This window comes from Hyla sarda, chromosome 1 (genome assembly GCF_029499605.1).
Source record: "Hyla sarda isolate aHylSar1 chromosome 1, aHylSar1.hap1, whole genome shotgun sequence".
Taxonomy (NCBI): domain Eukaryota; kingdom Metazoa; phylum Chordata; class Amphibia; order Anura; family Hylidae; genus Hyla; species Hyla sarda.
The window spans coordinates 251,757,305-251,769,803 of NC_079189.1; the positions used below are offsets into that span (position 1 = coordinate 251,757,305).

The 12,499-nt window shown below is 46.6% G+C and overlaps 1 long non-coding RNA gene across 1 annotated transcript; it reads right to left on the reverse strand.

The window, feature by feature from the left end:
- Positions 1-11,119: 11,119 nt before the first annotated feature.
- Positions 11,120-12,057, reverse strand: LOC130367849 (uncharacterized). Its single transcript, XR_008892202.1, has 2 exons — positions 11,572-12,057; positions 11,120-11,470 (listed from the first exon to the last, which is right to left on the reverse strand). It is a non-coding gene; the product is annotated as an uncharacterized LOC130367849 (long non-coding RNA).
- Between the last annotated feature and the right edge of the window lie 442 nt (positions 12,058-12,499).

Here is a 12,499-nt window from a genome sequence, read left to right on the forward strand (position 1 = left end):
TGCTTCACACTGTACCCTGAATATAATACTGCCACACACTGTATCTACTGAATATAATCCTTCCCCACACTGTACACTGAATATAATACTGCCGCACACTGTACCCTGAATACAATACTGCCACACACTGTACCCCTGAATATAATACTGCCACACACTGTACCCCTGAATATAATACTGCCACACACTGTACCCCTGAATATAATACTGCCACACACTGTACCCCTGAATACAATACTGCCATACATGCATACACATCATATATACATATACACTCCCTCTTATCCTCTGTGTCCTCATCACTCCTCTGCACCTCTCATCACCCCCATAACCCCCTGCACCTCTCATAACCCCCCTGCACCTCTTATCACCCCCCATAACCCCCCCTGCACCTCTTATCACCCCCATAACCCCCCTGCACCTCTCATCACCCCCATAACCCCCCTGGACCTCTCATCACCCTGCCTGCACCTCATATCACCCCCATAACCCCCCTGCATCTCTTATTACCCCCATAACCCCCCCTGCATCTCTTATCACCCCCATAACCCCCCCACCACTCATCATCTCCATAATCCCCCCTGCACCACTCATCACCTCCATAATCCCCCTATCACCTCTCATAACCCCCCTGCATCTCTCATCACCCCAATAACCCCCTGCACCTATCACCGCCATAACCCTCTGCACCTCTTATCACCCCATAACCCCCCCCACACCACTCATCAACTCCATAACCCCATAACCCCACCACCACCTCTCATCACCTCTATCACCCCCCCCCCTGCACCACTCATCACCTCTTATCACTCCCATAACACCCCCCTGCACAAGTTCACCTACCCTGCCGGGGATCGGTGAAACCACGTGAGGCTTCTGCTGCTCCTGGTGCTGGACGGGTAGGATGAAGAAGATCGCGCAGGGACAGGTCAGGTGATTGGAGTAGACATGCATGCCTGCGTGGGGCACGTGACGTCTCTACTCCAATCAGCCCTTGGCCTGTCCGGCCCTGCCACAATTCTTAAGGGGCCCGCGCCCTAGAAATGGGTAATTAGAAATGTGCGGGCCCCCCAGACTATGAGGCCCGGTCATAGTCCTTGCAGGCACCCAGCAGTCAGTGAGTGACAGTTGCAGTCACACACTGACAAGCAGGGCCGCCATCAGGGGGGTACAGGTGACAAGCCAGTAAAAAAAAAAAAGGCCCGAGACGTCCGGGCCCCCTGAAGCTCCGGGCCTCATACAGGTGTATGGTTTGTACCCCCCTGATGGTAGCCCTGATCCTATGGACTACTTTGGATGCAGTGGACTATGTAAATGGCCAGCATTTATTTTTTTCAATGTTAATAAAATTGTTAAAGAAGTTTTATTAAACGTATTGTGTTTTATTTACTTTACAGGCTTAGTAGTGGAAGTGGTCTTATAGACGGAGTCCATTACTAAGCCGAGGCGTAGTGTTGGTCACAAAAACAGCTAGCGCTAACCCCCAATTACTACTCCGGTACCCACCACCACAAGGATTCTGGGAAGACCCGGTACCAACAGGCCCGTAGCGTCTAAAATGGTGCTCCTAGGCCTAGGTGGTAACAGGCTAGCGTTATTTAGGCTGGGGAGGGCCAGTAACAATGGTCCTCTCCCACCTCGTTAACGTCAGGGTGTTGCTGCTTGGTTGGTATAAAAATAGGGGAAACCCTATGCATTTGTTTTTAAATATTTATGAAAAACATGTGGGGTTCCCCATATTTTTATTCTCAGCCAGATACCAACCAAGCAGCAACAGTCTGACGTTATCAGGTTGGGCGAGGACCATTGCTGCTGGCCCTCCCTAGCCTAATTAAGACCAGCCTGTTACCACCTAGGCTCAGGAGCACCATTTTTTGATGCTCCAGGCCTGTTGGTACCGGCTCTTCCTAGCGCTCCTGTGGTGGTGGGTACTGGGGTAATAATTGGAGGTTAGTGCTAGCTGTTTTTGGGGCTAACGCTAAGCCCTGGCTTAATAATAGACTCTATAAGACGGCTTCCACTACTAAGCCTGTAAAGTAAATAAAAGATAAAAATGTCACATTTAAAAAAAACTTTTATTTAAAAAAAATTTCCCCCACAAGCCCTCGTTAACCATTTTATTAATAGTAAATTAAAAAACGCTGGTCATCATACTCCACCAAATACAAAGTAGTCCACAGGATACATGGATCTGAAAGAAGAAGAAAAGAAAAACAAAAAAATGGGTTAGTACAGTAGAATATATTACTTTACAATATATACACTTTTTTTTCACAGCTGCGACTTGAGGTGGGGTTACAAATTGGTGTTCTGAAGTAATTTATTGGTTTTTGCTTACGTGAGCCAAGTTTAATCAACCGCCTGTGGTAAATATGTCACACACAAGCAAAACCAAAAGCAAAAAAAAAATAAGCTACAGGACGTGCTTACCAAAGAACAATGATAAATGTCCCCCCAAGACCACAGCACCAAAAATGGATAATTCTGGATATGTGCAAAACAGCTGTAGTTTATTGGTTCCCCAAAAAAAGCATTTAGGGAACCAATAAACTACAGCCCTTTCCGGAGTTTTCCATTTTTGGTGCTGTGGTCTTTGTTGCAGGATTTGTATACCGTAACATAGGGGGAGATTTATCAAAACCTGTGCAAAGGAATAGTTGCCCACAGCAACAAATCAGATTGTTATTGCATTTTGCAGAGGCCTTGTTAAAAATGAAAGAACGAGCTGATTGGTTGCTATGGGCAACTTTTCCTCTGGACTGATTTTGATAAATCTCCCCCATAGTTCATAAGGTTGAAAAAAGACCAGAGTCCATAGAGTTCAACCTATAACCCTAATGAGTCCCTACTGTGTTGATCCAGAGGAAGGCAAAAAACCTTCATACCCGAAGTAAAAATTCCTTCCTGACTCAAAATATGGCAGTCAGAATAAATCCCTGGACCAACGTTCTGTCCATATAAATCTAGTATACATAACCGGTGATGTTATTATTCTCCAAAAATGCATCCAGGCCCTTTTGAACTCTTACCAAGTTAACCTTGACCACCTCCACAGGAAGAGAATTTCACAGTCTCACTGCTCTTACAGTAAAGAACAACCGTCTGTGCAGGTGTAGAAACCTTTCCTCTAAATGAAGAGGATGCCCCCTTATTATAGGTACAGTCCTGGCTATAAATAGGTCATATGAGAGATCTCTGTACGGTCCGCTGATATATTTATACATAGTTATTAGGTCTCCCCTAAGCCTTTTTTCTAAACTAAATAACCTTAATTCTGATAACACTGTTCTACAAATTTTCAATTTTTTTGTTTGTTTCAGAAATGAATTTCCCATGCTGAATTCAAATATAATAATTAAATTTGTTAGTTGGCTCTAGTTTTCATGCAACGGACATCTACATTTTCCAACTACAGGTAATAGGCAAATAACACTGTTCTACAGGTAAAAAGTTGCGTGCATGAAAACAAGCTGTTCTTACAAAATTTTGCAACGGCTGGAGGCACGCAAGTACAACTCCCAGCATGCCAAGACAGCCTTATGCTGTTCCTGAATGCTGGGAGTTGTAGTTTTGCAAGATTTAGAGGGGTTCAGGTTGTACATTACTGTCCAGTGGTCTCTAAACTGTGGCCCTCCAGATGTTGCAAAACTACAACTCGCAGCATGCCCAGACAGCAAACTGCTGTCTGGGCATGCTGAGAGTTGTAGTTTTGCAACATCTGGAGGGCTACAGTTTGAGACCACTGCATAGTGATCTACAACCTGAACCCCTCTAAATATTGCAAAACTACAAGTCCCAGCATGCCCACACAGCAAACAGCTGTCTGGGCATGCTGGGAGTTTTAGTTTTGCAACATCTGGAGGGCCATGGTTTAGAGACCACTGTAAACTGTGGCCCTCCGGATGTTGCTAGGCAACAACTCACGTGGCAGGACCCGGGTGAATTGCTGCTGCCGCCGCCGCCACACGTGGGGGATCCCCGCATGGAGGATCGCGCTCCGGGATCCGGGATCCAGGTAAGGGACCTACGACGCCGGTCCCTGGACAGTTCCCCCGTTTTGCCCGGACACCGATAGGTGGGCAAATTGGGGGAACCAAACTTAAACCCCCCCTCCCCCGGTCTGCTATTGGTCGGACGCTCGGCCGACCAATAGCAGGGATAGGAGGGGTGGCACCCGGACACCCCCGATCCCTCTTATTTTCCAGGGTCACCGGGTCACCAGTGATCGCAGATCTGAATTGACCTAGTCTGGATCGTCTGAATCGGCGATGTGCCGGGATGCCTGATGTTAGATAACAGCAGTCATCCTAGCCCGATCACCGCTACCGGTGACGCGGCGCTCCCGGAACCCCGCGACGTACATGTACGTCGCCGCGCCAAGTGACACTTTGTGGCACCGTACATGTACGTCGCTCGTCGTGAAGGGGTTAAACATGAATGGAGTGGGCGTGACATCACGAGTGTGTACATGAATTATTTGAAAAGTCAGTCTTGGTATCTTAAGGGTAAGTTACCCTGAGTAGACCTTTGAGAAGGTGTTAGTGAGGGGTGACAGGAATGTTACTCTCAGAGTAGCTGAGAGAGCCACCTATTTTTTTATGTACACGTGCAGAAGCAACATTTTTCGTGTACAAGAACCAATTACTTCTGGTTCAACCTGAGAACAACATTTATTAAAATTACAACAAGTTTCAGGTGCATTCACCTGAAAAGTGCAATTAGGCAAGGAAATAATATAGTACTATTAGGTTAAATACATTTGGATAGACGTGCAAGGATCATCAGTCCACCTGTGCTAGGAGTCCATAGAACACGGCTACCACATTTAGCCAGGCATACACTCACGAATCTCCTAATGGCTAGGAGTCTCTTGACCCAAAGGTCAGGCACAAGATTGGTGGTTGCATGAATAACTTGAACGGTCTTAGCAAAGTTCTGCTAGGTGCTTCCTTAAACAATTTCAACAGTCCGTGCAGACAAAACTAAGATTAAGCATGAAGGTGAACCCTTTAAAAGAAGCTATTTCGATGTCGTCCAGCTCCTCTTGCAGAACCCCTGCCTCTCCTGACTACAGAACTGGGCAAGGAGTCAGGGTTGATGGTGGTGTCCCACACCCCATTAGAGAGGGCAGAGTGGGACACTGAAGGGTTAACATTGACCATGTAATTAATGGCCGCTGCTGATGATGCCAATGGCACAATGGTTGGTGTCATTTGAGTCGCCCCCACCACCTCGTCCGGAGTGAGCCGCGACACTTTCGTTGGTGCCTGGTGGGCAGGCCAAACCTCCGGGCAGGGAGTAGGCCTAGGCACGGTTGTTGGTGCCTGCAGTTTAGGCCTCACCTCCTTGGTAGGAGTAGGCCTGGGCACTTTGCTGAAAATAGAGGTGTCCGGCCAGTCATCGTCATTGTCGGGCAACGGGGGAAGATTGCAGGCCCCCTCTGGATCCAACAATAACTGCTGCAGACGGTCGGCAAGGTCTTGGAATAGTTGGGCTGCGACCGCCACAACATTCCTCTGCTCCGGCGCCATCTTGGAACTCTCACAACATGGAACGCTGCTCTCCCCATGTCTGTACACTCTTCCTCGTGCAGACTGAAGAGGTTGCTGTGCAGGGCCACTTTTATAATGGGCTTCTCCAAAATGGCCACCGGCCGGAATGACGTCATCGGTGCAGCCCCGACTTCTGGTCCCCCGGCAAACAACTGCAGTGAATCTAAGTTCCCCTTTGGCTGCGACACATTTACTTGGCAGCCACGCCCAGGGGCGGGTCGTGGCGCAGCGCAGGCTTTTTTCGCACGCTTCTCCGGCAGCGGATTAACTCTTGCAGCGCTGACCGGACCAGAGGATCGCAGCATGTATTCACCTCGTACTTTACACATCCTTGCAGCCAATAAATCTTCGCCTCCCCCCTTACTTTTCGCGTGCCCTCCTTGCACGCAACACCACACACAGTTCCGTACACTTGAATGGTGATTCACAGCACATGAATAAAGTCTTTTAAATAGGGGAGTACTCTGTTAATGGTGGCAACAGCTGTAGGCACACACCCATATCCTGTTCGTAAGACGCCAAAAATCTATGTGGTAAGCTTGTGGGGGTGTAGAGTATATGGGGTGTAGCTGTGCAGTGATAAAAGAGTGCTGGCTTAACCCTTAACTGTTGTGATGCCAGGGTGAGGGCTCCTCTATATATGCTTGTCCTATCGCCACCCTTCCCAAGAGCGATAGGGAGGTATAATAAATGATTGTCCACAATCGGAGGTTTTCAGAAAACTGTCGGAACTTTTACTGCAGGTTTTATGCAGAATTAAACAGGAACAGTCTTTGCACAATCAGAGTCTATGAGGATCCTGACAGTTGGTTGGGACCTTGTGAGTTTTAAGTTCAGGAGATTTATATGCGCTGTTCCGCTGGATTTAGGGGATTGAGTTTAGGTCCAGCAGTCACGCGGACTTGTATTGTATTGTAGCGGGGAGTTGTATTGTAACTCACGATTTAGTATTATCAGGCTTCAGCCTGGTCTTGTCTTAGAAAGTTGCACGTATCTCTTCTCTCTCTGCTCGGCCAGAACCCAAGAGAGCGAGGATTGGCTTGCAGCTCCCTTAAATGGGTAGGGGCTGGCCTTGAGCTCATTGGTCCATACCATCTGTCAATCACTTTACAAGGAATTATGGTCTAGACATGTGACCACCCATGTGACCTAGGAAGGTCCTTTAGCATACCTTAATAGAATTAACATTAGTCATGTGACCAAAGGTCCTGCGACACTATATTCAACATTAAATATATTACTACTTATACATGTAAACATCATACAGTTAAAGAAGGAAGAGGTGACTATGGGCTATCCCACCAGGAGGATGCTACTGGAACGAAGTAACTCTGACTTTGGGGACCACCATACAAGGTACGGTATACCATACGGTACTGGGACACCACAATTGCATATCAAATTAGGCAGCACATAATGAACAAGACATAAACTAGTGCAGGGAGGGAGAGCTTGCAGGTGAGCGGGCCGCAGCACCAGGGGAAGAGCAGCTGCTCCGGGTGCCGTGAGGGCTTACTGTATCACGGCCGTGTGAAGGTGGAATGTCCTCTGGCACAGTAAGATCATTTTCAGATGCCTGGGTCAGGTGGAGCGCCGGGTCTGAGGTAGAGCGACGGTGCAGCGGAGTATGGAGAAGATCGCTGCATCTCGCTGGTCCTTCGGCAAAAGCGTGCGCTCAGTGTTGACGCCGCCATCTTGGGAGCAGGCCGCGTGGGGGTTGAAGGGGACTTTTGCCAGCGTGGAGTGCTGTACTGGCTTCCTTCTCCTGTTAGGCATGGCGATGTTCTGTGTAGCTTCCCGGTGAGTCAGGCAGGTGAATAAACCGGCGGGGAATGCTGAATATAGTCTCTATATAATAGTGCAGGCTTAAGGACAGAGCTCAGCTAGCGCACGTCTATCCATCTCGGCAGCCGGGCCACGCTCCCAGTTTCTTTCATTTTTAAAAAGGACTCTGTAAAGTGAAAGAAGCGATCTGATTGGTTGCTATGGACAACTGGTCAATTTTCCTCTTCACAGGTTTTCATACATCTCCCCCAATATGTATTACTATTATTATAATATACCTTTTTTTTTTCTTTGGTGTTTTTTTTCCTTCCCCAGCTTTTCTCGTTACAAGTCATGTGATTCTTTCATCATGTGATTTCTATTGAAAAATTTGAAGAAAAACGCCAAAACTTCATAAAAAAACAAAAACAAAAAACTATACTCGCGGCCACCCACAAATTTGATAGCCTAATAACCCCATAAAAGGATGAAGAAAACACCATTGGTGTCTGGGGTTTATATGTGCCCACAGCGAGCATTGTTTATTTTTGACAAACGTGTCAAGTATAATCCCCTCCTAAATGAATGTTTTCACAATAGGTTGGAACAGGCTGCAGGCTGGGCTATATATTTGAGTCGTGGCGTACAGCGCGTGACTGCATTTATGTGGTGGCTTTCAGCTGGCATATATGGCTTTCTGTGCTGGTGAATGCAGTGGGCACTTACTGGGTGTGGTTTCCTAGGTGCACAGTTTAGGCACTGATTTATGACTTGCAACTTTTGCAGAAGTAGCACATTTTTGCACAACAACCTCTCCGGCCGTGACCAGACTGACCGAGCTAATGACAAGATGCGCAGTGAATGGCTTTCTTCAGGGGCCAAGTCCTGGAAAAAAAGTGTGAGAAATCACCCAAGATTTACAGCCACACCCCTACCCCTAACCACACCCTCTGCCACGTCCCCAGAACATATATATATATATATATATATATATCTCCAGCACCACTGAGATGGGCACAGATGGAGGGCTGGTAATTGATTTTCCAGGCTTTATCTGCGCTGGCAGCAGAATTTCCACTGGAGGAAATATGGCACAGACCCAATTGACTTCAATAGGGTCTGCAGCGGATTTTCCTCAGTAGAAATTCTGCCGTCAAAAATTCTGCTGTGGACAGCCCGCCCTAATTCATACTCGTAGCGGGAAACACACTGCAAGTTTGCTAGCAAATCCGCTCGGGTGGACAAGCCCTAAGGGTCAGTTCACACGTGCATGTTTGCTGTAGCAGATATTGCTACCTATCGAAATCAATAACCAGCAAAATCTGCTGAAGCAAATCTGCAGCAAAAATAGGGACCCCCTAAGAGTCCATTCACTCAAGGGGATTTTGTGCATATTTCAGGCAGCACATTTTCTGTAGAAAATCTGCAGGGGATTTTGCTACCATTGACTTTGATGGGTCTGCAGAAAATCAGCAAATCTGATATTATTGCAGGTTTTCTGCTCATCTATTGAAGTCAATAGTAGCAAAATCCGCTGTGAAATTGTAGCAAAATCTGTGCGAAATCAGCTTTTGTTTACAGACCCTAAGGGCTCGTTCACATGGGCGGATTTTATTGCGAGTTAGCAAAGTGTGTCCTGCTGCGAGATTGAATGGGGGCGGGCTCTCTCTTGCAGATTTCCGGCAGCAGAATTTCCATTACGGAAAATCAGCCGCAGACCCCGTTGAAGGCCTGCATCCCTCACCCTACCAATAATTGTAATGATACTTCAAATAGCGCCCCCAGCAGACTGCAGTGCAAAGGGGGAAAAGCCAGCTACAGTCCCCTCTATATACGGTCCCATGTAAATATCACTTCCCTACCTTAAACCTAACACATTCCTATGTAAATAAAATTACTCCACCCTCCATTATAAAGTCCCATGTAAATAACACTACTTCCCTCTCCTACATACAGTCCTGTGTAAATAACACCACCCCCTTCTCTTCAACATACAGTCTTATGTAAATTACACTACTTTCCCCTCTCCAACATACAGCCCCATGTAAATAACACCACCCCCTCTCTCTCCCACAGGCAGTCCCATGTAAATAACACTTCCCTCTCTTCAACATACAGTTTTATATAAATTAGACTACTCCCCTTTCTCTAACAAACAGTCCCATGTAAATAACACCACCTCCTCTCTAACACACAGTCCCATGTAAATAATATCACTGCCCCCTAACACACTTACCACTTGCTTCCTGTACGCTGTAATACTATATAATAGTGAAGCCCAGGAGGCCCCACCCCTTCCCAAAATAGGCCCCATCCCTATCATGATGCCATTCCAGGAGCTACGGGCCTAATGGTGGTGAGTGATCTTCCTCCTAAACTGCTCCATATAACTGCGGCCTCTTCCCCTGCACAGTGCACTGGCTGTACTACCCGACTGTGCAGGGGAAGACAAGGAAGAGCGGCCACAGTCCAGTCCAGCAGCCAAAAGATCCGGGCACAGGGTTGGTCCTGCAGGTGGACTGCTAAGGGGAACGGCGTTCCTGCTGTGATAAAAGTGCTGGGATGCTCTTCCTATGAGTTCCTGCAGGACTCAAGCCCTGGCCTTCTTTCTGTGACATCCGTTATGTCCATTGAAAGCAAAGGGCACATTGTTTGCCTGTGTCCTACAGAAGGTGCCAGTCACTGACAGAATGCAATGGGATGCCTGCTAGGGTTGCCACCTTTCTTGCAAAAAAAAAAAAATACTGGCTGTGCTAATTTGCATAATTATTTGATGTATGCGTGACATCACATGAAGTGGTAGAAGATATAAAAATCATATGCAGGGGATTGAGATGGCACAGGGACCCTTCCTGTTTGGCAGCTCGGGCCATGGCCGCCAGGGCTGGTGCAAGGATTTTTGTCACCCTAGGCAAAACTTCATTTTGGTGCCCTTTTGCCCTGCCCTTTGGTCTCACTCTTATTTGCACCACCCCACCCTTTTATAATGACTGTTAGACTATGTTCACACGTTAGGTTTTCCATGCAGAATTGCACAGGATTATACCGTACGGAAATTCCGCTGCAGCAGAGTCCCATTAATTTCAGTGGGGTTCTGGCGCACTGTGTGACATGTCTATTCTTTCTGTGTATTCTGCTCAGAAATACATTGCCGTCTATGATAAAGCGAATTTCTGAGCAAACTTAGCGCCAGCATGTTCTGACACCGCTCCTCTATCTTCAGAATATCCGCTCATACATTTTCTGTGTGGCCATTCGAGCTTTACAATCAAAATTGAGTAGGTGGACCCTGTAAAAGTACATCCTGATGCGATTGGATGTATATTTACACCCTGTACATAATGTGAACAATGGACCGGTGCTTGCATCATGTATGACAGGTCCTGGCAGCCAGGGACCTGCCAGTAGTGGCAATCATCAACGATCGCTCTGTTTGTCATTAACCCCTCAGATGCCGTGATCAAAGCAGATTATGGCAATGCGAGCATTATATTGAAGGAAGGAATCACCTGTGGCGATCTGGTGATCATTAAAATGGTGGATGGAGGTCCTCTCACCTTCATTCTCCGCTCTCCTAGGGTCCCGTTCATCAGTAAAAGGCTCATGCATGGAAAATGCTGGGTGTCCTATGGTTGCCTCGGCAACTGTACCACCCAGCATCAGTTGCCCCTCTCCGCACCACATTATGTAGATCGTGCAGGAGAGCAGCTTTGGACACGTAAAAAAAAAACCTCATGTCATCCACGTTTTGCTAACACTATTTTTCACACACAAATTAAATAAATGAGTCAAACAAGTTAAAGAATGGTTTAAAAAGGGGAACTTTATTTATTATATATTAAAATGTTTGTGTAGGGATTTTATGTAACCTCCATCACTCACAAAGAGCGTACAGTAACTAATACTCAGGACAGGAAAAACCTCCAGAGGGGAGGAAACCTGTAGGGAATCCATGGCTACTGTATAACCCTTCCTCTGGGCATACTAAAGGAGGTTACCTCTAGAATTTGGGCCAATGTGTCTGTGTATGTGCGTGATTTGAGGGGCTGTGCCTTCATCCAAATTCTTCTGGAATAGGTCTGGAAATCTACGTCTTCATCCAACGTCTTGCTGTAGGTCCGGAAATGCTACTCCACATCCTGGAAATAGTGCATCTAAGATAGGAAAACAAAAGATAGATTATCTACATGTTTATTATAGAAAAGCACATTGAACTGCACTAAAGACCTTTTGGTCACAACAATGTGACACTTACCAGTCACAGTAGTGTATATGACTTTGCATTCTCGGTCCCTACAGTGTCCAGCATCAGCCCCTCACTGATGAAGAATGAGCAGGAGCAGTGTTATATCTGCTCAGTGCTGCTCTCTGGTGGACAATGGCTATGACATCACATGTGTGACACGCTCTTACCTCCTGAGAGTTCTATTTCAGTAGTGCTGCTCTCTGATTGGCTGAAAAACAAAAAAGCTTTCTAATATTTTCTGTATGACTGTTATCTAAGGGATTTTGGGCATTTTTTGAAAATTAAAATAGCGCTATTCCCTGTGGGTGCGTTATACTTGTTTCTCCTAACCAGACACTCAGTATTTGTAATATAATTTGGTGGCACCAACAGCCTGGGCCCATAGGTTTCTAACACAGATCAGTGTGGCTCTGGCAGGCTCAATGAGCAGCGCTGGCTGCCGGGACGTCTGACAAGTGACATCCCTGACGTTGTGGTCTGGAGCGAAGGATGTCACTCGTCAAACATCCCGGCAGCCACTGATTTAAAGTGATCGTGGCTCCTGCTGCCAGTTCAAGATCAGACACCATGGTCCTAGATTGACATACTGCACCACTGATCCCTTGTGGCTGTCCATCTGTTGCAAATCTACAACTCCCAGCATGCCCTGGGCATGCTTGGAGTTGTAGCTTTGCAACAGCTGGACAGACGGCTGTCGAAAGGGGGGGCACCAAAAATAAAGCAATGTGGGCTTTGAAAAACGCCACACATAATTATTATTATTATTATTTTCCTCCTGGCTTTTCTCATTACGAGTCATGTGATTCTTTCATCATGTGACTCAAGGATTTCTATTAAAAACTTTGGGAAGAAAAACACCAAAACTTCATTAAAAAAAACAACAACAAAAACATGCTCTCGGCATCCCACATATTTGATAGCCTAAAAAGGCCATAAA